The 27,631-nt window shown below is 51.1% G+C and overlaps 1 protein-coding gene and 1 pseudogene across 4 annotated transcripts in view; one reads left to right on the top strand and one right to left on the bottom strand.

Moving 5' to 3' along the window:
- Nucleotides 1-2,164: 2,164 nt before the first annotated feature.
- LOC147913383 (translocon-associated protein subunit delta pseudogene) lies at nt 2,165-3,872 on the bottom strand (annotated as a pseudogene).
- A 732-nt stretch (nt 3,873-4,604) lies between these two features.
- Nucleotides 4,605-27,631, top strand: part of ADARB1 (adenosine deaminase RNA specific B1) — a 142,157-nt gene continuing 119,130 nt past the window's right edge. For all 4 annotated transcript variants that reach the window (XM_087417928.1, XM_087417929.1, XM_087417930.1 and 1 more), the window contains exons 1-2: nt 4,605-4,718; nt 20,623-20,797. The gene's annotated coding sequence lies outside the window, so the exon portion shown is untranslated. The remainder of the gene's footprint in view (nt 4,719-20,622; nt 20,798-27,631) is intronic.

Here is a 27,631-nt window from a genome sequence, read left to right as displayed (position 1 = left end):
CCCATTTTGCCAGTGGTTTAGGGAAGGTGGGAGATCCGAGCGGTCCAGTCAGGATGACTCTCCTGACAGAAATGCTGACGGAGAAGTCCTCTCTCCTCCTTTGAATCCATGTGGTATGGAAACCTCCTCCCTCTGCCTCGGGCACCCTCACCACCCACGCCTCCTAATCCTTAAAGCTCGGCTCAGAGGCTGTGGCTGCACGAGGCTTGTCCTCTCCTGAGCAGGGCGGGCTGCACTCTTGGACCCACGCACTTGCACACCTCTCCCTCTGTCACAGCACCCACATTCTTCACACTGCAGCCGTCCACACGTGGGGCTCCGGGCCAGCCTGTGTGGTGGGCATAACTGTCTCCTTTCATGGATGGAGAACAGGCTCAGAGAGGCTGGACGACTGGTCCAGTCACACTGTGTGGTGGAGTGGGGTGTGAGCCCTGCTCGACCCTCATGCCTGGCTCCTCACACTAGACTGTCTTCCAGTTACCATACGGTACCACACCCTTTCCCCATCCACCTCTCGACTCCGAACAACTGGAAAGTGATTCGTCATCCTAATCATCTGTGCTCACCCCTGCGCAATACACACTGCCTAAGGCACCAAAAAGCCACGAGAATGTTCTCAACGTCCTGTCTCTTCTTGTCTCCCCATAATTCTCACGTCAGGCCGGCTTCCCCTGATAGGTAAGCACGGCAAGTGATGAAGACCATCCTAACCGCCCTGGTTTCAGCGTTTCAGGTCTGGGCACACAGAGAGATACAGGGTTGTCTCAGTGCCAGCTCCACATTACCAGTGAAATCCCCTGGAGCTGGGCAGTGGGAGGTGAGTCAATGTTCCAGGGCACAGACAAGGCCACTCCTGGTCCATCTCTCCACCAGGGGGATCACTGTGGGGGTTGGGGGGCCCCAGAGAAGCAGGCATGTTGTGAGCTGGGCAGATTCCATGCAAGGTGTCTGCTCCCAAAAGAGGTGATTGAGAAGGTTTAGTACCATCTGGTTTTTATCACTCCAGTCTCAGGCTTCTTAAAAATATGGGACAAAAAATATTATGTCTCAAATAAATGTATCCCAGTGTATGGGTTACATTACAATTTTATCTTCTTATTAGCAGTTTTATCTTCCTGGCTTTTTTAGAAACCAAGAAATCAATAACCTACTTTTAGACGACAATCTAAAAGTACCCGTGAGTGCCCTTTCCCAAACAGACAGGGCGGAATGAAATAAAACAGGCAGTGCACGTTTTCTCAGACACACTTTTGGTGGTGCACAGGGACCACAGGGAAATGGATTTCAAAAGGCCTAGGAAAAGGCTGTCCTTGGAGTTAAATGATGGAAATTCCCACAGATGCATACGTCACAGGCCGGCAGGCACTGTGGCTGTGATCCGGGTGCAGTCTCAGCAGGACAGGTCAGGAGTGTGCTCACCAAGTGGAGGCAGTAATGGGATCACGCTGTCACCCTGTGTGAGCAGAAAGGGTGGCAGGGCCTAGAAAGGGGCCAGAGAGCCAAGCCGGGACAGCCGGGTCAGATTCAGGGCCACCAGCCTGTGCTCAGGTCATGTGGTTTACCCCTCTGGCGGCCACCCTCTGCTGGGCAGTGACGAATGAGTGGTTTCTGTACCCGTAAGCCTTGAACACATCCTTGGTCTGAAAGCCTAGGATGTAAATGAAGGCAGAGCTGCTCCCTCTGTCAGCAGTCAGCTGGGCACCTCACCTCTCCTCCCAGCAGCTCCCCAACGGGCTCCCAGGGCCACAGTCTGATATCCAGCCGCCCCTCCATCTCCTGGTCCACTGGCGGTCTATGTCCTAAGGTCATTACTAGTGCTTTTGTACCGTTCTGTCCTGAGGCATCTGCAGTGCCTGCAGTAATTCCTAACTCTGCCTGTGGGCTCCAGCTGCATGGTCATGCCAGCTAATTCAGCTGAAGGAAAACCTCGGCCAAGGCAGTTTCCTGGTGTTGTGTAGACAGTGTCTGCCCAGTGGCTGAAGTTTCATACTCTTGTGTAAAACCTAACACCACGTCACTGGGGCAGACAGAGGGGACCACTAGATTCCTAAGGGGAGCATTTGAGCATCCTGTTTGTTTTCCAGGACTCAGAGTGATACTTTATTTTCACACTTGGCATGGTGAGGTAACCAACAGAACGAGTGTCTGGGGGTGGGGCGGGGGCCTACACCTGGATGCTGCTCTGTGTCCTGAGGGCCAGGTCGTGGCTGGCCAGCACAGTCACAGCTGCCACCACCTCTGTGGAAACCCAGGGCCCATCCTGGGTGCCCAGATGTCTGGCATTGATGGTGGACAGGGGCCGGTGGGCCTTCCACAGGAGGCTGTAGGATCCCTCATCAAAGCACCCGGCCTCACAGGTACCTGAGTGGCGGCAGCGGTGCTCCCAGGCACCTGGTAACGCCCCACAGCTTGGCCCCACATCAGCATAAAGAGGCATGCTCTGCATGCCATTCTGCCAGGTCAGGGAGGACGCCGAGGTAAACCTGTCTCTGGAGATGACGTGTCTGAGGAAGACTAACAGCAAGGGGCCACCCCGGGGGCTCCTCGCCTGTCACCAGAGCAGCCCAAGGGGCCAGCCAGCCAGCAGGAGCAGATGAAGGTCCTGGTCACAGCCACGTCCGCTCTCTCCTCTGCTGTTGAGGGACAGAGGATGACATCGACACTACCAGCTCCGATGGAAGGGCAGTCATGTTGTTTTCCCTGGTAAATGATACTAAACGAAGGCCCGTAGAAGATGGCCACAGTGACGGCACTCAGTGAATCATGCGTCCCTTTACCACACCCCTGTGCAGTTCCTCCCGCACGGACTCAGGGCTTGGCCCTCTGACTTACTTTGGCCAATGGGACTTTAGTAAACACGGTGCAGGCTGGAAAACCCCTGTGCACCGAGCTTTCCCTTCCCTCTTGCTGCTGACAAAGTCGTACCACCATGAGAAGCAGCCCTGGACAGCCTGTGGACGGTGGGTGACACATGGCTGGTTCCCACGGCCCATATGAGCGGGCCCAGCCCACACCCCACAAAGCTGAGACGAGCCGTCCCCCCTGCTGGCCCACAGGATCATGAGCAATTAAAGGATTGCTTTAAGCCACTTGGTTTTGGGGTGGTTTGTTACACAGAAATAGACATCAAGTCCTCATGCACATATTTGTTTATTAAGGATGAACCCCTAGAGGGCATCCCAGGAGTCTTGATTTTTACTTAGTTGCCAACAAGCACCCCTTTGGACTCTGTACCTGGCGCTTGGCCCTCAGGCAGGGTGATGGGCTTGCCTGGGAGCTGGCTGGCTCAAAAGACAGGTTTTTCCTTTCCCCCACACAGCAACCCGAAGCAGGTAACCAGCCTGTGCAGCACGTTCCCCTGTGGTTAACTCATGCTTCGATCATCGAACTTTTCAGGGGTGTTCAGCTCTGTTGTGGGACTCCAGGACTAACAGTAGTAGCTAGCACAGACGGGTGCTTACCACATGCCAGGCTCTGGACTGGGCTCTTCACCTGTCTTAGTCTTTTCTTCCCCATTTTACACATGATGAAACAGGCAGAGATGCCAAGAGATGACTAAGGCCCCACAGCTGAGAAGTGGCAGCAGCTGAACTTGACCTCGGAGTCTGGCCTCTCCCAGGGCCCCTGTGCAGGCGGAGACCCCAGGCTTGCCAGGCCCCAGCCCTCTCTGCACCCTGTTGTCCTCCTAGTAAATCACCAACAGCCAAGAGCACTGCCTGGCTTGTCCCCGCTCCTCCACTCTCAGCACCCGCACTCAAAAACTATAGTTTTTCCTTATTAAACTTTATTTTCTGTTCTGAAGAGAACTGCAGCCTTGGGTTGGTTGTTCTGGTCTTCGGAAATGTTACATTTCTACACATGCTTACCGTCATGCGTGTCAACATCTCCTGGTATAACCGTGGAACAGTCAGTAAACACAGATAGAGGAGTAAGTTTATTGCATACACTGTAAAAAAAGCTTTAAAATGTCTTTCCTCTCAACCCCACCAACCCAACCAGCGCCTTAACTTCGGCAATTTGGACTTGCTTCTGATCCCACTGAGAGGTCTACACAGAAATGTTGGTAGCGGGGGCACCTCTGGAGTCTGGGGACCCGGACCCCACCTTCTCCTTCAAACAGGACCCCGACTTCACCGCACAGGCAGGGCCTCGGCTCCACGCCGCTCGCCGGGAAGGCGGCCGAGCCGGAGAGCGCGAACGCCCGGCTCACACCGGCCTCCAGGCGGGGACGCGGCGCCCTCCCGGGGTCTCGGCCCCCGCGCCGCCCGCCTCCCCGACCCCGCCCGCGGCAAGCCAAGAGGGCCTCCCGGGTCCGCGCGCCCCACCATCGCCGGGTCCACCGACCGGGCCACCGCGCCCCCTGACCGCCCCCTCCGACCGCCCCACCCCGACCCGCGCTCCCGACCCCGCGGACCGCGGCGGGCTTGGCGAGGCGTGCGTGCGCGCGCACGTGCTGCGTGGCGGCGGCGCCCGGCGTGCGCGCGTCCGGGCGGGGGCGGGGGCGGCGGAGCGCGCCGCGGCCGAGCTGAGGCTGAGGCTGAGCGCTCGGAGGCTGAGGGCGAGGCGGAGGCTGGGCGGGTCTGGCCGCGCTCGGGACCGCGCTCGGGGCCGCGCCAGGACACGGCCAGCGCGCCGCAGCCCCGGCGGCCGAGGGAGCCCGCCGAGTGGCGGCCCGTGCCCGGCGCGGCGTGCGGAGCGGACTGAGCGGCCCGGCTGAGGTGAGCGGGGGCGGCGGGCTCGGGGCCGGCGGCCGGACACACGCGGGCAGCGCCGGGCCGCGTTTATGTAAGCGCCGCGGGGCAGGTGGGCAGGCCGGCCGGGCGTGCGGCTCCCGCGGGACCCGGGCTGCCCGGCCGCGGTGTCCGGAGGGGCCGCGGGCCGCCGGGGACGGGAGGCTGCGCCCGGACTGTCCGCGTGTCGTCCCCGGGCGCCGCGTCTGCGCGGGATGCTCTGCGCCGGGAGAGAGGAGGCTGCCCCCCGGGATGGAGGGGGGACTGCGCCCTGGGGAGGGAGACTACGCCCTGGGATGGAGGGGGCACTGCGCCCCGGGATGAGGCTGCGCCCGGGGTTGGAGGGGGGACTGCACCCCAGGATGAGGCTGCGCCCCGGGATGAAGCTGCGCCCCGGGGAGGGAGACTGCGCCCTGGGATGGAGGGGGGACTGCGCCCCCAGAGAGAAGCTGCGCCTCCGGAGAGGGAGACTGCGCCCCAGGATGAAGCTGCGCCCCGCCATGGAACGGAGACTGGTCTCTGGGATGTAGCTGCGCCCAAGGGGTGGGGGGACTGCGCTCCAGGATAAAACTGCGCCAGGGGAGTTGGGAGACTGCGACCCGGGATGGAGCTGCGCCCCCGGGGAGAGGAGACTGCGCGAGGAACAGCCTCGTCCCTTCCCCGGGAGTGCCGCATCTTCTCCGGATGCTCTCCGCCCCACGGAGGAAAGATTGCGCCCGGGGATGAGGCTGCGCCCGGGACGGCCCTGCGTACCCTGCGGGAGGGCACCGTGTCCGCGCGGGAGGCTCTGCGCTCGGGGAGGAGAGAGTGCGACCCCGGGATGAGGCGGCTCCCAGGATGAGGCCGCGGCTCAGGGGAGGGGAGGCTGCGCCCCCAGAATGAGACTGCGCCCAGGACCGCCTCGCGTCCCCTCCCGAGGGCGCCGTGTCCGCGTGGGATGCTGTGCGCCGCTGGCGGCCCTGGGTGGGGAAGTTCCCGCGGGTGCCCGGCGTCTGGAGCGATCCGGAACAATCTGGGGCGATTGGGGGACCGAGGTGAATTCTGACGTGTTCAGATCTGCAGTAGGAAAATTACCGGGTTGTGGTTGGGTCCAAGGGAGGGTGTCAAATTGGGCTGTGGACGCTCAAACGTGTTGGAGTTCCGATTTACATGGCGAGAACCTAAAGTGTTCCGGTCCGGATTTATACGTCGGAAACCCGCGCTGTTGTGTTTGGTTCGCAGTTCATGTTTTGAGCCAGCAGGTTTGGGTTGTTTCTTCTGACACGGGCGTTTTGTTTGCGTCTTAACGCAAACCGTAATGGTTAGCGTTCCGTTCTGGAAGCGTAACAAAAAGTGGTTTGATATCAAACTTGCTTCTTTACTCTTAGTGCCGTCATTAAAGTCCTTGATCAGTGAGTTTTGGAATGGAAATGTTTATGTAATCCTCTTCGTTCCCTCTTAAATTTGCCCGTATATTTTATGCCTTTGAAAGGTGCCACTCACAGCTGCATTTTCCAAAACACTGGGTTGTCTTAAGAGCAGTTCCTGGCAATGTCTTTTGATTACTATCTTTTCTTTGGGGCTGAAACTACTTTGCCCCCTGCTCGCTGCGGGTTTCCCAGAGGGGAAAGGAAGAAGGAAAAAAGGCAAAAGGTTGACTGATACTGCTCCGTGCTGGATAGGAGAGTTTGCAGGATTCCTCCAGAGGCAAGATCCTCTGGACATGGACACCCACAACAGGGCTAGATGAATAGTTGATGAGACACGCTGAGCTGGGTGCGGGATCCTGCTGGAGGTGGAGGCAAGGGATGCACAGGGATTTGAAAGGAATGCATTGTCTGTGAGTAATGCCCTGCTAGATGTCTGGGGTTCCTGAGACTGAGTATATTCAGCCATGTCTTCAACAAATTTGAAGCTATAGTTGGAAGGAAAAAATGGAGGCCTTTCTGCAGGGGGCAGTGGTGAAAAGAAAATTGGTCCAGCTCTGAGAGGTTGATGACACATGTATCTGGAGGTGCGACGTGCTCCTGAAGTCAGTCCTGGGAGGTGAGGAGAGAAGAATTGGCTCATGACATCAAGGACAAAAACTTCTGGCTCACAGGCTGATTCACTCCTTTGTGAATTTACATGGCGTAAAGGCATTTCAACTGCTTTTGGATTTTTGGAATAAGAAAATTCTTTAAATTTATGTTTGTCTGGTGAATGAATAAAGAAAACTTAATTCATTTGATAAATACTTATCTGTGGCTTGCTTTGTCTAGGCCCTCCCTGCTTTAGGCCTGGGGATGCAGTGCTGAAGAAGATAGGCAGACTTTAAAACAGTTCAAAAGCTGGTACTTTGTTTTATTAATCACTTTTATAGCATTATATTTTTTTAAAATAAAACTTATAGTTTAGTTATAAAATAATAAAATTTAAAAATGTGTAGCATCAAAATTTTTATTTATAGATTTAAAAATGTAAGCATGCCCAAAGTACATTCAAAGATACAAAAAGATGATAAAACCTCATCCCATTCCATCCCCAGCCACTCTTATCCCTCCAACTGCTGTGACCAGTTGATTATGTATTCTCCCAGCAGGAATCAAAACATACACACGGTTGTATGTTTTAATATAGTTTTTAGTATTTTCTATAACAGTGAATATTTTTTATACATATTAATCATTTTTTATTAATCATCGAAATTCATTAGCTGTAAGGTTTATTTAAGAACTGAGTTTTAGTCCGTTGAGCTCTGTGATGAGCTATGTAAGGACTTAGGAGATAGATAGAAAATACACTTTGGAGATTAATAAGTGAAGTCATACATTTACCAGCTATAAGAAACTTGTTTAAGAAAAATTATCAATCTTAGTATGAAACTGAAAAGCTTAGAGAGGTCCAATTTTATTAGAAAACCTGATGGTTTTTTGTGTCAGTTTTCTAAAATGTTAATTTCCAAAATCAGTAATTTGGTGTGATGGACATGGTGGTGTTCAAAAAAATCTTTTAAAAAATGTGTTCATAACATGTGAGGTAGGAAAGGCAAATAGTGAGACGTTCATTTAAAAATTGTACATTGAAGTCATTAAGATTTCCTTAATCCTTGAGTGACTTTTCTCTCCGGTGTGACATTTCATTTGGCACGTGGACAGGGAAATGTGGTAGCCAACAGAGGTCTTTGTGTGGCCTTGCTGCATAGCTTGACAGCTGTTGGGCCCAGACCATTAGTATCAAATAATCACATTTTTTCTGTGATCTGATGAGTGGTACTTGCCACTCTTTTCCACCTGTATGTGTAAGGTGTTCTGGGAGTGTACAAAGGAAAAGGACTTTGGTTTTTGGTTTCATGTCTTTGTGATGGATTTAAAATGAAGAAGGGGCAGGGAGGGTGGATGGAAGTAGCTCTGAGGGGCCTGGTATTTTGAGTGGAAGTGCAGTGAAACTCTGCTTGTCTCTAGGTTACTTCTCTTTCACTCACAGCTCACCCCGCAGGTGTTTACCACTTGCTGGGTACTGTCCTAGGCGCTGGAGACGCGGGCGTGAACACAGCAAGGATAGTTCCTGCCCTCGTGGGGTTCACGTTATGGGGGAGGAGGGGATGGTAAACCCCAGCTAACGTTGTAAGTGCTGGGTGGTGGACGGGGATCGGAGAGAGGGCTCAAAGGATGGAGGGCGCTGGGTGCTGCCAGGCAGCGGGAGCTCTGGAGTCAGAGCCTTGGGCCTGAGCTTCCTGGTCCTTGCTAGTAATAGCAGGGAGGCCAGGGTGGCGGGAGGGCTGGAGGGTGGCAGGAAGTGAGACGGAGAGGCGGGTGGGCTGCATCTCGTTGGGGCAGGGGCTGTGGTAAGGAATTTAGTCATAAATCTCAGTGTGATGGGAAGCCTTCCCATGTGCCTTCCTTCCTTCCCTCCTTTCTTTTTTTCTAGTTGACTTTAGAGAGTGTTGAACAAGGGAATGACAAGATCTGATTTATCTTTAGAAAGAATCACTCTGGCTGTCATGTAGCTAATGCTTGTTAGGAGCTTGTGACATGCCAGGCCAGTGAAGCGCTTTACATGTGTTATTTAATTCTCATGCGAGTCTAGAAGGTGGGTGTTACTGTTAGTCTTCCTGTGTTACTTGTGTGTAAAAGTAGGCACAGAGAGGCCACAGAATTGTGGCACAGGCAGGATGGCCTGAGTGCCCACACTGCAGGGGCCTGCGGTGACCAGGCTGGGCCTGTGCAGAGGTGGCACGATCAGACCCGGCTTGCTGGATTTCATCACGTGTCAGATGCCGTCGATTGTAAGTTGCAGTGTTGTTTTTTGTACTATTAACAGGAAAATGCTGCCAGTTGGACTGTAATGTGCTTTCTTGTCACTTAGGTTTCACTTACGCTCAGTGAGAGAGCTCTTAGACTTCAAGTGTGGACTTTTAAAATCATACTGCTCTGTGCTTTTATAAAAAAGGAACATATGAGTGAAATAAAGTAATTCTAAAATTCTTCCCGTTCAGAATCCAGTCCTTCCAAGTCGGCCTTTGACCTGGCGCTGATGTGGTGCTGTGTTGTCCACTGTGCAGTCACTGAGTGTGGTGGAGGCGGCTTTTCTTAAGACCGAGCCACTGCTGTCTCTGGGGTGTTGTCCCAGCTGCCGATACCCGGTCTGCAGGCTTGGGTGCTTTCTCGATCTTACTGGCAGGTGTTAAGGAGAGGTTTCCGGTCCTTGAGTGATTTGTTGACTGACCTGTTGTTGGGTCACCTCCGAGAGTAACAGCTGAGTTTGAATGTGCCAGGGCGAGAGTAATACACTCGCCTCCTGCCCGTGAGTGAGATAGCACAGAGACGCCACCAGTGCCAGGCGCTTCCGCTTTCATGGTTGTTAAGATGTGGGAAAAGGCACGTCTGAGAACTGATGCACTGGGGCATGCTTTGCAGACGGGCCCATCAGGATTGTCAGTAGTCTCTCTGTGAGATAAAACATCCCAGAAGGACCCAAGGCCGTTGGCCTGAGCGGTTGGCTGGTGCTAGTTATGAGATGGGGAAGTCCGGCAAGAGCAGGAGTCTGGGTGGAGCGCTGGTGGCGGGAGGCTTCAGATGCTCCTGAAGGCAGTTCCTCAGCCCGCAGACCAGACCTCGGGCACGTGGATTGGATCTTTGTTCCGCCACGTACCAGATGTGTGATCTTGAGGAGGCTATTTAATCTTTCTGTGCTTCAGTTTTCTCATCCATAAATTACGAAGAATAGTAGCAACTTGTCTCCCAGCGTTGTTGGGTCGATAAACACAGCTAACGTGAAGTGCCTGAAATAGTACCTCCCTGACAGTCCTTAAGAGGGTTTACTGTGCTTGTTATTTTTATGATTAATCATCTGAGTGGAGATGTTTGGATACCCGTGGAAATTCACGGTTGGGTTCAAACAGAGGTTGGGGCCAAATATGTAAATTTGGGACTAATTTGCATATCGATGGTATTTGAAACCATAGGCTGGGTGGTGGCTGTAGATGCAGAAGAGCATAAAGGCGAAGACAGAGCCTGGGGGCTTTTGGCAAGGGGTCCGGGAGCGGAGAAACAAGAAACCAGGGGTCTGGCTGCAGGAATCCAGGGCTGAGGGAGTGGTTAGCTCCCTCTTCTTCTGCTGGGGAACTCTTGGCTTTGATAAGAGGCAGGTGGCCTTGTGGTGGAGAAGAGGTGGAAGTGGGGAAGTGGGGAACATTGAGGGTGGAGGAATCTAGAGGAGTTTTGTTAAAAGGGGACGGATTAGGGGCCGGCCCCGTGGCTTAGCGGTTGGGTGCGAGTGCTCCGCTGCTGGCGGCCCGGCTTCGCATCCGGGGCGCGCACCGATGCACCGCTTCTCCGGCCATGCTGAGGCCGCGTCCCACATGCATCAACTAGAAGGATGTGCAACTATGACATACAACTATCTACTGGGGCTTTGGGGGAAAAAATAAATAAATAAAATTATAAAAAATTATAAAAGGGGACAGATTAATGGGACAGTAGCTGGAGAGGTCATGTGCTCAGGGGAGTTTTTTATTTTTATTCTTTAAATGAGAGCAATTATAGCGTGTTTATGGGCTAATAGGAACGATCCAGTAGAGAAGGGCAGATTTATAATGTGTTGGGAAAGGGGGTAATTGCAGGAGGACAGTCTTTAAGAAGGTAGGTGGGGGTGCTGGAGGAGCAGGAACAGGTCAGCCTCAGGAGCAAGGCAGGACTTCTGTGCATGGGAACCTTGATTCACTTAAAAAGTATCTCTAAAAGACACACTGCCCTTGGATCTAGTTTCTTATTAGCTTACAGTGCTAAACACACCTTGGGACATCCTCACAGAAAGACACGTGGAAATGGCATTTTTCTTTGTTAAAAAAATTCACTTGTCTCTAAAAGTATCATTAATTTACTGGAAGTTGGCACCTTTATTCACCAAATTTGGTACTACTCAGATGACTAGCAAGACTTGGCTCCTGATTTGTGCGTTATTTGTCTTAAAGTTCTAGAGGACAGTGCCAGTTTTGCATCCAGGACAGCTCTCCCACCTCCTGGAGAGGGAAGGTGCTGCTGCTTTCGGCCCGGTAAGCTTAGGTGCTGTCAGGGCTGCAGCAGTCACTTGAAGTTGCCTATTAAAATAGCTTTCTTTTGTGTTGATTTGTGTTATCTTTCTTGTGTGTTGATTTGTATTATTGGTGGTTATTTGATTTTTTTTTTCTTTTTGGTGAGGGAGATGAGCCCTGAGCTAACATCCATTGCCAATCCTCCTCTTTTTCCTGAGGAAGATTGGCCCTGAGCTAACAACTGTGCCCATGTCCTTCTATTTTATATGTGGGACGCCTGCCACAGCATGGCTTGATAAGCGGTGCCTAGGTCCGCACCCGGGATCCGAACCTGTGAACCCCAGGCCGCCAGAGCAGCCCCTTATTTGATTTTTTTAGGTCTGGAGTTTTGAAATCTCAATCTTCTCGATAGTTCAACGAATGGGATGAAATGTAAAGAAGCCCTTCACCTGACTTCCTTGCATTCCGTCCATTGTTGTATGGTGGGAGAGCTGGTTCCCACTGCTCTGGGCACACTCTGACTTCACTGTGTGGTGGGAGAGCTGTTCCCACTGCTCTGGGCACACTCTGACTTCACTGTGTGGTGGGAGAGCTATTCCCCCTGCTCTGGGCACACTCTGACTTCACTGTAGCGTGGGAGAGCTGTTCCCACTGCTCTGGGCACACTCTGACTTCACTGTAGGGTGGGAGAGCTGTTTCCCACTGCTCTGGGCGCACTCTGACTTCACTGTAGGGTGGGAGAGCTGGTTCCCACTGCTCTGGGCACACTCTGACTTCACTTCTCTGGGCATACTTTGACTTCAATGCTCTGGGCACACTCTCACCTCCCTCTTCCTTCAGTTGAAGGTTTTACTGAGTGCCTTCCTCTCTGTATGAGTCATCGAAGAAGGACGCCCTGGGAAGGAGAAGGTCTCTGCTTCTTTGAGCCAGCATTCCAGCAGGGGAGACTAAAGCGAGCACAAAGGCAGATATTGTATCTGGAAATTAATTGATCTGTGAATGACTGAAGAAACAGGGCTGAGGTGGATGGCGTCAGAGGTTTGCTCCTGCCTGAGGTGTGATCTCCTGGGAAGGCTCTCTGCATAGGGGTGCTGTGCTGAGGCCCAAAGGTTGGAGTAGCTGAGGGGGCCAGTAGCCTTTATTGGGTCGTTGATGGGGAGCGCAGTGGAAGGTGAGATTGAGAGACAGGTAGGGTCTGGCCGTGCAGGGTCGCATGGGCAGGAGGAGAGTCTGAAGGGTGGGGGGTGGGGTGCAGGGGGGTGGGGTGGAGGACAGAGGTGGTGGGGCAGGAGACAAGAGCAATGTGGACTGTTCATTGGTGGCCAAGTCAGCAGAGTTTGGTGATGGATTGGGTCCGGGAGATGAGGGAAACGGAGGGATTAAGAAGGACTCTTAGACCTCTTTGAGTTATGATGATGCTAAGTACCAGAATGGTCCGAGGTGAAGATTCCTCAGTTACAGGCATCATCTTATATTGGGTTCTGTTTGAATCTCTTGTCCCCTAGTGTGCAATGTGCGGAGTATTTATGTATACTTATATATGATCTGTAAGACCTATAACATGTTGTTTGCGAAACACAGACAGATTCGTATCTTCCAAGTTCTGACAGGTAGAGCCCTTGTACTTCCATCACTTATTCCTCACAAGTCTTACGTAGAGCTTTCGTTACCTCTTTGTCAGATCAGAAACTGATGTAAGAGGTTCAGTAACTTCCTGGGAAGGCTGGAAAATATTTAGCTAACATTTATTAAGCTCTTACTGTGTGTCAGGGGTGGCGGACCGAGTTTAACCTAATTACTCCTTAGGATCTTAGGAGGTTACCTTCATGGGGGACTGTCATCACCCCTCTTACTGATAAAGAGACTCTTCCTGGCTCAGCTGAGGAGCCTCTTGGCGGGTCTCCTTTCCTCTCCTCTTGGTCCCCTCCCATCTGTCCTTGACCTGCAGCCAGATCAGAGCCTTGGGTGGAGGATGGATCAGTCCCCCTCCTGCTCAGAACCCTGCAACTGCCCGCATCTCTGAGTCTTCCCAGGCGCCTCCTCTCCTGCCATCCCCTTCGGTCACCCCTCCAGCCTTGGGGCCTTGCCTCCAGCTGTTGCCTGGGCCTCACAACTCTGCACCCTCGCCTCCTCAGGCCCTGCGTACCCTGCTGCCTCTTCTGCTTATCCTTGCCTGCCATACCCACCACTCCCTCCCTCCCGTCAGCCTGCCTGGCAGAGTGGAAGCCTCAGGAAGGCAGGGGTCTTGCCCTGTGTCTGTCCTAAGGGCTCAGAACCATGCCTGGCTACAGCAGGCACCTACCAGTGTTTGTTGAACAAATGAGTAAATGGTAGAACCCAAGGCGAGGCTAAGTTTGCCTCTGAAAACGTGTGCTTTTTCTGCCTCAACACCCTGCCCACCGTGTGCCTATTGTACTTGGTGAATCAGTCGTATATTTATGCCCCATATGTCTGTGTTATCTCCAGATTTCCGTGCTTTTCTTTGTAGAATAGAAACATTTACAAAACATTCAAAATTGTTCTAAAACCATAAAGTGCAATATAGTAAATTAATCTGTTGAAAACAGGGAGTCTTCAACCTGAAAAAATAGCTCTGTCCTCCCACCATCATTTTAACCCCTTTTGGGCAACATATAATTGAAATTCATTCTTTTAAGTAATAACAGTATCCATAATAGTCACAGAAGTTATAGTTATAACTACATCTTGACAAAAATGAGACTACTTTGAATAATTCTGGAAGGTTTCAGAAAAGCAGCCAAATAAAATGAAAAATACTTGATTCAACTGTGGAGGTTTAAAGGATTTCAAAATTGAAGAGACTATGGCTTATAAGCTGTTTGGTAGAGGAGCAAACAGAAGAATTTACCAGAGTTTTGGAAACTGGGGATTTAATCCCAGCCTTGCTTCTGAACTTGACGGACTGTTCCCATCGTCTCTCTGCCTCAGGTTCCTTGAGTGTAAAACGGGGCGGTCGAGTTGGTGATTCCAAGGTTCATTGCACTTCTAGAAGACTGCTGTAAGTAGGAGTGAAATAATACATTCTAAGTGTTTCAAGGGTCATTCAGTCAGATGTTCAACAAGTACTTATCGTAGGACCTCTGTGCAGTCCTGTGTGAAAAGTGGGCAGTGCCTCCCCACGTCACTTTGTGGTGCTTCAGATCCACCGGAGGCTAGCCCTTGCACAGAAGTGTCCTGTCACCCCCCTGTGGACCAGCTGGCTCCGCTGAAAGAGGGGAGGTGCAGGAAGGAAGGTGTGTCGGAGGCGGGACCTGGGGCTGGAGCAATGGGTTCTGACTCCATGAGAAAACATGAGACCCCGGGGCGTCCAGGTGACCCATTTTCTTAGTCTTAGGGGACTAGACTATGTGAGTTGTCTTGAGTTAAATTGAGCAGGGATTGTTTTCAGTTTGTAAGTCTAGAGCATGTCATAACTGACTGAAGGTAACTCAGTAGTGGGTAATGTTAACTAGCCCCCTCTTCTGACATGGCAGAGTTAGAGGCCGCGATTGTTAACGTGCGTCAGTCAGGCTGGAGAGTAAGCATTGTGTTCCTGTGCCTTCACTTACCGGCAGTGCATGTAAACCCAGCTTCTTGAGTATGCACAGATTCTCTCTCACCCTCCGAGTGTTAACTCACTCAGGTGAGTGCATTTCCTTGAGAAAAGGAACTTACTCAGGGACATAAGGCAGCTTCTCATCATCTGCATGAGGCTGCGAGTCACCACACCCAGTTACAGGGCGGGACCATGTGTGCTGAGTGTGGATGCTGCTTGTGGGCGCTCTGCCCACTGTTGCCTCCGAACGCCCAGGTCTCTCTCGTCTCAGTTTCTTCCCTTTCGGGAATCGATTCTGCCAGCAGCTGCTTTCTCAGGTTTCTCTCTCAAGGCGGGGTTTTGTGTGTGTCAGATTGGTGCAGCCTGCCTCTTGTGTGTGCTGTGGCTGCGTGAGGACAGGGAGTTCAATTTCTGGCTTATGCCTTAAGACTCATCCTGGGGAGAGACGGCAAGTTATGAGATGCTGGGTGGCCACAAATGCGGCCCCGGGCAGTACATGAAGAATGATGGAGGACACTCAGAGATCGCTGAGACACAACACCTGGTGTAGGCACAAACAGCCTGAAGTCAGTCTCAATAGGGGTAGTAGTTTCAAGAGACTGACGTGCTTGGGCCACAGTTTAAATAGCAATGATTGGACTGTTTATACCTGCTAGATTCTAGATATGAATGAAATTAGTCACATCAAATGCATGTTTATTAGTGTTGATCATTTTGAATTTGATTCCTTTTCAGAATAGGAATCTACCCAAAATAATAGTCACACAGAATTATTATCCTGGAGTTGATCATCTGCGTTAGGTTTTACAGTATGCCTCTGTTATGATACAGTGTTCCTTGGCAGGCCACTTCAGAGGATTATCTTTTCTTTCTCAATACATTAAAACAATTTTCATTAGAAGGCTATCTAAAAGTTTGAAGAGCCTCGTGTAATAATTATTTCAGTTAACAGTTCCAGGAAAGTCGTGGCACAAGCAGTAAACAGTGAAGAATTGTTTGCTGCAGGTAGAAGCGGGTTTGGGAGTTGAGGCTGAAAATTCTTAATCCAGGAAGATGTGGAATTCGTAGGAATTAATCATAGGATTTCAGAGCTGCGATAACTTAGGGTCACAGAGTTCAACCTAGATGTGACCATCACTGAAACCCTGTGGAAAAATCACTTCCGTCAAGTTTTAGGTGGTTTTTGGCAGTGGTAGGATGAAAACCTCTGTGTCAGGACTGCTGGCTGGCTGTCCTTTTGAGTGTGTGGTGCAGTGTCACCCAAATAGAGGTTAGGGCTTCTCTGCATCCCCTGACTCCTTCTCTGGGGTTTTTCCTATTCGTATTTTTTGGTGTCACATAGTAGATGGTTTTTGCCCACGAGCAGGTGAATGAGTGACATGTTTGATCATTTCACTGTGAAGCTTTCTGTTCTTTAATGTTATTCTTCTAATGAAACTGTGAGGGAATTGATGATATTTCCATAGGAAGAGCAGGTATTGTGTAAACCTGCAGGGTGTTACACAGCACGGAGCATCGTGTGCCATGCCCCCTGTCCCGCGCAGCTCCCCCTAAATTCTCCATGTCTGGATCAGCTCCAGGCATCTACAGCACAGGCAGGAAGGAGGGGTGCTTGATGATTTTCATTGTTTCTCACTGAAGCCCTTGCTGTGGGAAAGGGAGGTATTTTTCCTTTAGTCAACCAAGACTTGAGCCATGATGTCGCCTGGGAAAGGTGCCCCAGTTTCGCCGGTCAGAGCTCCGCTGTGATGACGCAGGAAAGGGCAGTGCTGTGTGATGTAACACGCTGCCCGCGTGCAGTTGGCATGGTGCTTTCACGTAGAAGAGTCCATCCAGATGTTTCCCTGGTCTTACTGTTAGTTGAAAGAAACACCTCAAATGGCACGTATGATCAAATTACGGTCTGAGTGTTCATCATTTAGAGTGCTCTGGGAAGATATGGGCAGGAAATGAAAGGTGGGAAGGTATGCAAGGAGGTTTTGTTTTCTTCTCTTTTAAACAGCTACCATGAGATTCACCCTCTGTAAATGGAAGAGTCAGGGATTTTTGTGGATTTCTAAGCTGTGTAACCATAACCACAGTCCAGTTTTAAAACATTTTTATTACCCCAAATGTTTCTTGTGTTTGTTTGTGGTTATTTCTCATTCTCCTCTCCAGCTGAGGCAACCACTGATCTGCTCTCTGTCTCTGTAAATTTGCCTTTTCTAGACATTTCATGTGAGTGGAATCATGCAATATGCAGTCTTTTGTGTCATTCTATTTTCACTTAACAAGGTTTTTGGGGTCTGCGCATGTTGTAGAATGGGTCGGTAGTTCTGTTATTGCTGAGTAGTACTCCATTGCGTGGATATGACATGTCTCTTTTATCCCTTCACCAGGGGTGGCCGTGTGGGTTGTTTCTACTTTTTGACAGTTGTGAATAATGCTAATGCTGCTCTGAACACTAGCACACACGTCTATGTGGACACACACCTGTGTGGACGTGAGCTTTGGAATGGAGTTTGGGATGAAAGTGTGTCTTTGATATTGGTAGTGCTAGTAGAAACCAGTTCTTAGATTCGGGGGCGTGCTCTTCGGGTCTGTCTCTGTGGTGTGCATTGAGCTTCTTGAATATTGTGAACCTGTTACTTCTGGGATGAAATGTTGTGGTCCTAAAGTCGAGCACGGGCTATTAGGGTTTCCTAGGATGATGGCCCTATGTGTGATATACACTGTTAGGTCCCGAACAGATGGACTCTTTCCCAGTGTTCGATTTTTTCTCTCACTCATCAGGGTAGGAAATCAATGAAGCGCTATTGGGCATATTAAAAACCACACTCAGCCTATAGAACTACATATGCATGATGCTTTGACCCAGCAGTTCCACTTGTAGGAATGCACTCTGAGGATACTGTCTGACGGTATGGAAACACCTGTGGAAACAACCTGGTTATCCCTATAGGAGAGGGCGAGTTGGCCCTGCTTGCCCACGCCACAGAGTGCTGTGTAGAGGAGGTCGGTCTCTGTGAACTGATTGGTGGTGATTTCCAGAACGTGCAGGGAATAAGCAAGGCAGAGTGCCAGAGAGTGTCTAGTGTGCTGCCCTTCACGTAGGAAGAAGGGATGTGGGGAAATACGTGCGTGTCTGCACATTCGTGCAGAAGGGGTACAGGAGGGTAAGCCAGAATCAGGGAGATTGGGTTATGGGTGGGTGGGGTGGGAAGGAAGAGGGAGCAGACGCGGCTGCAGGGATGGGCGTGGGGCTTCTGAATAGACCTCTCCGTACAGCCCCCCTCTGGGAACCACAGCAATATTTCACAGACCCCAAAATGAAATGAGTGCATATCAGCCAGGATGTGGGATGGAACACAAACAAACCTCAGTGTAGGACAAAACAGTAACAGAGCCACAGCAAAGCGGAGAGCGGGGGAGTCTTAGCCTGAGTTTGGGAAACAGTATTTGGACTAGTTCCGTAAGACGAAAGACAAGAAAGACCGTGCACCCTCCTGTACTCTAGTGGTACGTTTGTTTCTCACAGGGTAAGTTAGTGGTGTGAATCTACCTACTCTGTGTGTACACGAGGATTGAACAAATAGTAAGTGTGTAGTGGGCACTGAGAGCCAGGAAGAAGATACAGGTGAGGAGCGGAGGAGGGCTAAAGGCCCCTGTGGGTTGGGTTGACCCAGGCATCCGTGTGAGTCCATACAGAGAGATAGGTACGGAGGTGAATAGAGATGTATACAGAGCACGGGTTGTGTGCTGAAATACAGATCTCCTCGCTCTGTCCCCTGGGAAGGCCCAGCAACAGTGAGCACACCAAAGAGCATTCTCCTGGGACACCTGGTGGTGCAGAGAGTAAGGAAGTGCTCAGAAAGGATGGGGCCTGTTGAAAGGACATGGAGGCCAAGCTGAAGGAGGAAAGACGGCCAGAGCTGGATAGATCTGAGCAAGGAAATAAATAGTGATAGTGTTGCTTTATAATCCGTGGAATAAAATAAATATCCATCACTCCATCCTGATATAAACAAATAGTTGAGCAAATAGGTAGATAAGGGGGGGAAGGGACAGCTCTTCCTGACAGAATTCCAGGTGATCAGTGTAGAAGGAATGAAGACATAGAAGGTCACCGTGAGGCAGACACCACGGTAGTAATTACTGTAGGCGAGACCCAGGGACTGGTGCTAGCATTAGTGGGCAGAAGTTTGAGGAGAAACAGGATATTTGCCTAGTCTCAAAGTATCTCTTCCCCAAGTTATTTATTTATTAGAAAGGGAAAATAGTAACTTTAGAGTGGAGCAGGCCAGCAGACACCACCTTGCCCAAGTGACGCGTGGTGAGACGGTCACCGTCACACACTCCTGATTCCACACGGCATGTCACCTCTCAGGGTCTCTTGCCACAGCGCACAGTCGGAGCGTCATGACAAGGAGAGAGCAGACAAACACGGCTGACTAGTGCTCTCCAGGCGTCCAGGTCCTGCAAGACAAGGACGGACTGAGGGATGGTCTTGGCCTGGGGGATACACAGCCTAAGGATACAGGAGAGTGAAATGCAGCATGAGTTCTGGATGGGGTCCTGGAACAGAGGGATATTAATGGGAAAACTGGCGAAATCAAATACAGTCTGTAGTTGAGCCAATAGAATTGTGCCTGTGTTAATTTCCTGATGTTGCTCATTGTTCAGTGGTTCTGTGAGACGTGGACATTAGGAGAGGCTGGATGAAGGATATATGGGAACTCTCTGTACTGTTTTTCAACTTCCCTGTAAGTCTAAAATTTCAGAATAGAAAGTTGAAAAAGAAGGTACATGATGAGATAGCTGTGGAGCTGAGGGTGAGGATGGGGGAGCCCCCAGCCTCGGTCTCCCCGTGTGTCCAAGCTTCTGTCATCTCTGCCTCTGACAGAGGAGTGAGTTGTCTCAATGAGAAATCCTTTCGTGTGTTCTTACTGGACGTTCTGGCTGCCTGGAGCCCCGCTGTGGAGCGTCCGGGAGATGTGCTTCCCACGCCTGTGGTGCGGAGGGCACAGTTCCTTAAAGGGGGGGCCTGTGCCCATGGGAAGGGGCGCTGTGACCAGGAGGCAGCTAGAGGCCCTGCTGACGGGAATTCCAGAGGCGCCACATCAGGGACCACTCATAGTGGTGACGGGTGCTCTCCTAGGGTGTCCTTGGGTTTTTCTTGTTTTTTCTTTTGTGAGGAAGACCGGCCCTGAGCTAACATCTGCCAATCCTCCTCTTTTTGCTGAGGAAGACTGGCCCTGGGCTAACGTCCATGCCCATCTTCCTCCACTTTATATGGGACCCCGCCACAGCATGGCTTGACAAGGGGTGCATCGGTGCGTGCCCGGGATCCGAACTGGCGAACCCCGGGCCACTGCAGTGGAGCGCACGCACTTAACCGCTTGTGCCACCGGGCCAGCCCCGTCCTTGGTTCTTTTGATTTCTTTAATTTATTTTTTCCAAAGAGAAATTTTAAATTTTTATGTATGCAGATTTGTCAGTCTTTCGCCATGTGACTTTCAGGTTTTGAGTCCTGTCTAAGAACATTTTTTCCCACCTCCAGAATCACTCCTCTTTAACTTCTAGCAGTTTTATGTACTGTTTCCACATTTAGCTTATTAATCTACATGAAATCTGTTTTATGCACTTGAGGCCAGCATCTCATATTTACTCCAGTTGGGTAACCAGTTGCCTCCATCGCTGAGTCGTCTGCCCTTTGTGCAGTGATCAGAAATGCCACTTTTATCATCTAACAAGTGCTTTCTTCAGTTACGTTTCTAATTGCCTGTCCTTGCTGTGTGGGAAAGCTGTTGATTTCTGCGTGTTGATTGTGTGCACAGCAGTCATTAGTGTCTCATGTTTTCTAGGTGGAGGATCGATTTGTGCAAACAGTGCCTCTTCCTGTCTGATCTCCGTGCTTCCCTGTGTTCTCCAGCTGGGACTTCTGGAGCAGGCGGAGGCCGTGTTCCAGCAGCGGCGGTAGCCAGCGGGCGCTCCTCGTGTTCTGACTTCAGCCCCAGCGCCTCTCGTGTTTCCTCTCAGGTGTGATGTTCACTGTTGTTGTGTGGTGTGCACCCTTTATCTATTTAAGCGAGTTGTCTTCCTACTTTGCTGAGTGTTTTTGGTTAGTAAACTTTATCATATGTAGCAGTAGAACTTGGCTGTATGATTGTCCTGCATCCCAGCAGATGATCACGTGGTTTTTTTTTGGGGGGGTGGGCAAGATCAGCCCTGAGCTAACATCTGCCAATCCTTCTCTTTTTGCTGAGGAAGATTGGCCCTGGGCTAACATCCATGCCCATCTTCCTCCACTTTATACGGGACGCCTGCTACAGCATGGCCTGACAAGCTGTGCGTTGGTGCGCGCCCGGGATCCGAACCGGCGAACCTCAGGCCGCTGCAGCAGAGAGCGCAGACTTAATCGCGTGCGCCACTGGGCCGGCCCCGATCACGTGGTTTTGATCGCATGGTATTCCCCCTCCGATCTATTAATGTAGTAAATAGCATTCATAGATTTCCTGAGGTTGAACATCTTTCAGTCTCAGGAAGAACCTTACTTTTCTCTTAACACACTGAAAATTAAATTTGCTATTTATTTTAATACTTTCTCTTTCTTCAAAACGAGTCCTTCCTCTCCCTCCTCAGACCCCAGCTTTTTTCTTTTTGTGAGATGTAGTTTACATACTGTAAGGTGTACTCGGTGGTGTGCTGATACATGTTTAACAACTGGCTTTCTTAGCGAGGGTGTTGTAAAAAGCCCTGATTTGTAGCATTTGCCAATTTCTGTGGCATAAATATTCTCACCATTGCCTATTTCAAGCCACCAATGAGCTGTCAGCTGGTTCACAAAATTCCTGAAAATGTCTCAGTCCTCTCTCGTGAGCTGGTACGAGCTGGCACCAGTTGCCACTGGAACCCGGTGTGCAGCCTGGTGACCTGTGTGCACTCACGTGGCCGTCTCCGACGTCTGTCCCCAGGCTTCCTCGTGCCCATCCAAGTCAGCACTCCCACTTCCCCAGGGCAATACTAGTCTGACCTTGGTCACCATTGTGTCCTCACTCCTGGCTTGAAGACTTATTTTATTTATTTTTCAAGTCATCCTTATTTTCTTTTCTGTGCATTTACAGTTCTACGTTTCCCCCCTAAGAACTGCCTCAGCCACCTCATTTATAGAGAGTAAGATATGGGGCTTGTAGTGATTTTTATTGACAAATCAAGCATCTGACCCATGATGACCAGTGTGGCACTAACTTTATTAGAAAAACAGTGTAGGGGGGCCAGCCCGGTGGTGCAAGCGGTTAAGTGCGCGCGCTCCGCTGCGGCGGCCCGGGGTTTGCTGGTTCAGATCCCGGGTGCGCACCAACGCACCGCTTGGCAAACCACGCTGTGGCAGCATCCCATATAAAGTAGAGGAAATGGGCACGGATGTTAGCCCAGAGCCAGTCTTCCTCAGCAAAAAAAGAGGAGGATTGGCAAATGTTAGCATAGGGCTGATCTTCCTCACCAAAAAAAAAAAAAAACAAAACCCAGCGTAGGTTCTGTGATACAACTTTTTTTAAATCTGAGAGGTTGTTAGCATCTTATATTCATGTAGCTCTTCATCTTCCTTAGTATAAATTAAACCTTTTTTCATTCATTTATTTATGCAATCGTTTGACATGTATGTTTTTTAGCACCTATGGTGTCTCGGGCACTGTGGATGCCAAAGGTGTGGCAGTGGCTGGAACGACTCAGCCTCGTTCTTCACAGAGCACAGGTTCTGCTCTCTCGTGCAGTTGTGTGTTTTTTCAGTTTGAGTGTCCTTGCCGATTTTCTTCTTACTCAGACATCCACTTGTCTTTGCCCCTGGTATTATCTTAAATCAACCCTAAATCAATCCAGTTTCTTCCACTCCTTCAGTTTTGAAGTTCCCTGCTTCGATACTAGTTGACGTTTAGCTTAACTCCTTATATAATTATTTCTGCTTTTACTAAATTCTCGCCAAGAAAAGGCAAAGGAGTTGAATCTGATGATTTTTACATTAGAAAAGGTTAATGTTTTAAAAGGGTTGTGACAGTAGAGCAACTGGAAACGTTGAGTGAAGCAACACTGCTTGTGGTGCGTGGACTGTCACCTAAGGAGGAGCCGTGGACAGGCTTGTGGTCTTCTGCTGCAGTTCTGGGTGTCAGCAGGCTTTCCCCCCCAGCAAGGTCTCTGTCCAGCTCCCGAGGGCATTAGGGTCTGTGGGGCTGTGCCTTTTGGCAGCTTGGTGCCTCCGAGGGGTGGTGGGAGCCTGGTCCCCAGGCACCCATAGCATTGTTACACATTTGCTGCATGCTTTGGGGTCAGGTGGAGTGGAGGAGACAGGCACTCAGGTCCCTGTTCCCCTGCGGCCACAGTCCGGGGGAGTGGCAGGTTTCCCTGGGGGAGGAGGAACTGGAGGAGCACAGTCCGGTTTCGCCGTTGTGGTGGTTGGGCTGGGAAACGTGCATGCAGGCTGGTGGGCCTCAGAAGGCCATCTGCTCTTCTTCCTGCTGAACTGACTTGGATTTCTGCTTTTTTAATCCTTTGCAAAATTAATGTTTTTACTTTAAAAGTCAGTATTTTATTTTAATAGGAGAAAATAGTTCTATTTTATTTATTCAGACAACTTAAAGACGTCAGAGGTCAGCTTTCTCCATCCCTCGGGGAGGGTGCTGAGGAACAGAGGTGTGAAAAGCACGCTCTGGGTGGGTCTTGGCTCCTGTCCTTGAGCATCCTGTCTGCAGAGAAGAATCTTCTGAGGAAGGACGGATTACTCTGCTGCCCGGCCGTTGGTCCAGAAGGTGTGGCCTGGCTCTCAGCCAAGACCCAAAGCCAGCCACACATTCCCTTTCCTCCCCCTGATCCTGCACAACACCCCTCTCCACCAGCTGGCATCTCTGTCAAGGGCGGAGAGAAGCCTCAGGCCCTTTTTTTATCAGGTGACTTTCTGACCTCTCATGAATGAATGACTGAGCTGGCCCTCCTGTGACCGTATTGCAACTGGTCGATGAGAGGGGTTCCAAAAACGGACATCAAAGAAAACAGTTTTATGGGAATACGTATTATCTTTTTTTTTTTTGTATAGTTACATCTTGGAAGTTAATCTTTGAAAGTAATAGTTATGAGGATCAAGTCTTCATCTGAGGGTTGAATCCTTATAGATTACCTTTAAATCTTAGGATCAGAATTCAGGAGCCCTTGTTAAAAGTAATTTTTCCATTGTTGTGCTCCTATTGAATTTAGAAAAAGTGGATACATCTTTATCTGTACTTAAATGTATAAGTCAGACTGATACTAGTAGTATCACAAAATAGGAAAAAGAAAACATCTTCCTATGAACATTAAAGTAATGAAGAAATTAGGGATTGTCCCAAAACACAGAGCAGATGAGGTAGAGGAAGTCAGTGAAGCTCTTAGTAGCTTAAATCTAACTCCTGACCTGAATAATTATTTTAAAAAGTGTTCTAATAAGTAAAGCTTCCCAATCCTATAAAATAGGAATAATTCGCTATCACACATTTTTGTATTTTTTACTTTTTTCTCTTGAGGATAGATCCTGGGTCCTAAAGATGTCAGAACTAGTATCGCATCTCAATTTCTCAAGCCGAGGAAACCTTCATCCTGTTTTCTAGAGCCGACGAGGTGCTCTGTTAGTAGGCTGTTGAAACCCTCTTGATGAGTCTCAGTTCTCCCCCCAGTATTTACACAGTAGGCACAATGAAGACCAAGAAATCAAGGCTCTGAGATGGGCCAGGTCTCAGGAAGAAGGAAGCAGCACGGCCCCTGCCACACTGCGGGGGCCACACACTCGCCTTCACAGGACTCGGGCCACAGAGGAACCTGGCGTGAGCCACGGCTGGCAGGGCACTGAGGTGCTGATCAACTGGCTGTGCTCGTTCTGGCTCTCCCCGGCGTTTCCAGGACGGCTCAGAGTCTGTGGTAGGAGGATGTTGCTGGAGCTGGGCTGCAGGGATCCCTGTGGGAGCTCCAGGCCTGGTGCACCGGCTGTGGCTCTTCCAGGTCTGCTTACCACTCCCACTCGCAGGTTTCCAGAAGCCCCCCTGACATCCCTGACAACTGGAAGAGAGCAGCGGGCATCTTGTGGGTGCTGAGCCCTCAGAGCCACACTGCTGCTGTTCTCTGCTGTGGTGGTGTTTTCCTGCTACCTCTTGCATTTTATTCTGCGGTTCTGGAACTGGGTCTTGTCCTGTGTGGCGAAGGTTCAGGGTGTTCTTGATCTTCGGCTGAAATCTGTCATTACGTGTGCACAGTGGTGTCTGGGAAGACCTGCCTGTCTCTTGACCTTCACTCGCGTCCTTCACCCTGCCCTTCTTTTGTGAGGAGGCCCTTGTATGCGGGGCCTGGACGAGGCATAGGCTGGGTCTGGACGGTGTGGTGGGACGGGTCTCCCGCAGCCCCAGGGAGTCTCAGGCAGGGGGCGGGGCCCTGGTGGCGGGTGCTGCTGGACGAGGCCTCCTGGATTCTTAAATTACAGTTCAGAACTTAATTACCCTGTGTCCTCCTGGCTGTAACTGTGGGCACATGTCTCGTATCTGCCCTGAAAGCACCTTAGGATCGGGCTTCCTGCCCCTGCACAGCCACACTTCATTTTTACTGGTGATTTGTCAGTCATCTTCTCAACTTGTGACTCATCTGGTTATTTGTGTGGCTCTTGGTGATTGTAACCTGTTTATTCCTAGGATTTCAAGAGGTGGTTTCTTGATTTTAATGTAATGTATGATGTTCTCTTTCGTAAGATGGGTTTCTGGTGATTTTGTGTTTAAAAAGTGAGGGTCTTTTGAGAAATAAAATACACCAAATGACTTGTTCAGAAACATCCACAGGTGTTTTTTACAGCTCCGTGAGTAGCTGGGTTTTCAGCACAGAGTTTACCATGTGTTTTGAGCTTCATTAAAGACCCAGAATCCGAGCTTCTGTGGGCGGCTCATGGTGTCCTTTGTCGAGGGCAGAGCTTCCTCAGTGCTGTGAGCCCATTTTGGACCCAATGCCAGTTTGTTGTCTGAAGCTACCTTTACGTTGGGAAATCTTTAAGTAAAAGTTCGGAAAGTTTTTGATTAATTCCCCAGGATGCTTTTGAATTAGGGATTTGGTAGAAAATGTATTTTTGATGTTTTGGCCCCACCACCATCCAGACCACTCATTGCTGCCTGGGCGCTGGTGTGGCCACCTGTCAGGACACACCCTCTGTGCACAGAGAAGCAGCACCTGAGCGCTCACGTCTGTTGCTGTCTCGGCTCCCCACCGGTGGGCCCTGTCCAAGCCCTGTGCCCATGGGCGTGGGAACTCACAGGACCCTCGGGACGCCTCCTGGTGGGCTGCCGTCCTGGTGGGCCACCTGTCCACACGGCTCTGCTTGCCTCCCTCACTCTCTCCCTCCCAGCCGGTCTCCCGAGTGCCCCGTGCATGTGGGGCTCTGGCACAGGCACTGGGCAGAGAGAGGGTGCGAGCAGATGAGAATGGACCTTGCTCACACGGGGATGCCTGGGATATAGACATATATGTATGAGTGATCACATACACACATGTAAAGTGAGAACGCCCAGAGCAGAACCCGGACCTTGACTTGGGGGGCGGCGGGACGGTCCATGAGAAGGTGTTTGTGCTGCGGTCTCCCCGCTTGGACTCCTGTCCCCACGGTCACAACCTCCTCGGCTGATCTAGTCAAGTTTCGGCCCCACCGTCCCTCTGAAATGGCTCTTCCAAGTCACTAGTCACCTGTCTTTGTCAAGGACAGTGGCCACTGTCCTGTCCCTGTCTCACGCAGCCCTCAGCAGAGTCTGACAGGACCGCCCATGCCAGCCTGATTTCCATGCTCCTCTCCGCCCTGCCTGCCCTTAGCCCAGGGCCACGCTCCTGGCCAGCTCTGGGTGGCGATGCCTCTCAGCCCGCTTGTCCACCAGCCCTAGCCCCTGCCCTAGCTCTGGTCGTGGTGCAGTACGTGCCTGCACGGTGCCCAGCCCGGCCCCCACGGCGGCCTGCAGCCGTTCTCCTTCCTCTCTCTCACGCTCACTGCAGCATCTCCCCGAGGCCGCCAGCTCCTCCTCCGCATCTCTCTCTGTCTTTTCCCTCTAGAACCCCGCTCTAAGCAGCAGGAGCTCCTCATCGGCTTTCCTCGGTCCAGACTTGCTCCCGTGCAGTCCCCCCTTCATATAGTCACTGCAGTCATCTTTCTAGGGGCACATCCCACCAGGTCGCGCCTGCTCGACCCCTTCCAGTGACTTCCCATCACAATGGGGGAAGTGAGTTCCCTTAGGAGAAAGCTGTTTCCCTCCCTTTTCCCTGTTCACTGCTCTGTACTGACGCAGCCCCCACCTCAGGGCCTGGGCCTCTGCTGTTCCTGCGGTGGGGACAGTTGTTCTCCGGGTGTTCATAAGGCTGCCGCCTGCTCATTGTTCAGCCATCAGCTCAAATGCTGTCTCCTTGGGGGGGCCGTCTCTCCCTGGCCTCCCCCCCGTGTCATTCTTGTCCATGTCCCCTGTTTTATGGGCACTTGAGATGGCCCTAGTTGTTTGTATGTGTGGTGTCTGTGCCTCTGCCCTGGTCCTGGTCACCACGGTGGTTCCAGGTCTGTGGCAGCCCGTCCACAGTCCTTGTGCCCAGGCATTCTCTTCAGCCCTTGTTTGGGTCGGGTTGGTTTGGCAGCATGTAGCAGAGAACCCGGCTGGTGTGGCTTTCAACTCCTGGGCCCTTCGCACCAAGAAGTGGGCATTCTGGGGCCGGGCGGTGGTTTCTGGACCCTTTCGTCTCTCCACTCTCCTGTTTCATCCTCATGCTTGGCTCCTTGGGTCTCGTGTTCTGACTCCAGCCTGATGTTCCAGCAGAAAGGAGGGGAAGCAGGAAGGGGCGTCGTCC

This window comes from Ceratotherium simum, chromosome 27 (genome assembly GCF_057802395.1).
Source record: "Ceratotherium simum simum isolate JZ-2026a chromosome 27, ASM5780239v1, whole genome shotgun sequence".
In the NCBI taxonomy this organism is placed as follows: Eukaryota; Metazoa; Chordata; class Mammalia; order Perissodactyla; family Rhinocerotidae; genus Ceratotherium; species Ceratotherium simum.
The sequence above is the reverse complement of the archived record's forward strand: the minus strand, read 5'-3'. Positions and strand labels throughout refer to the sequence as shown.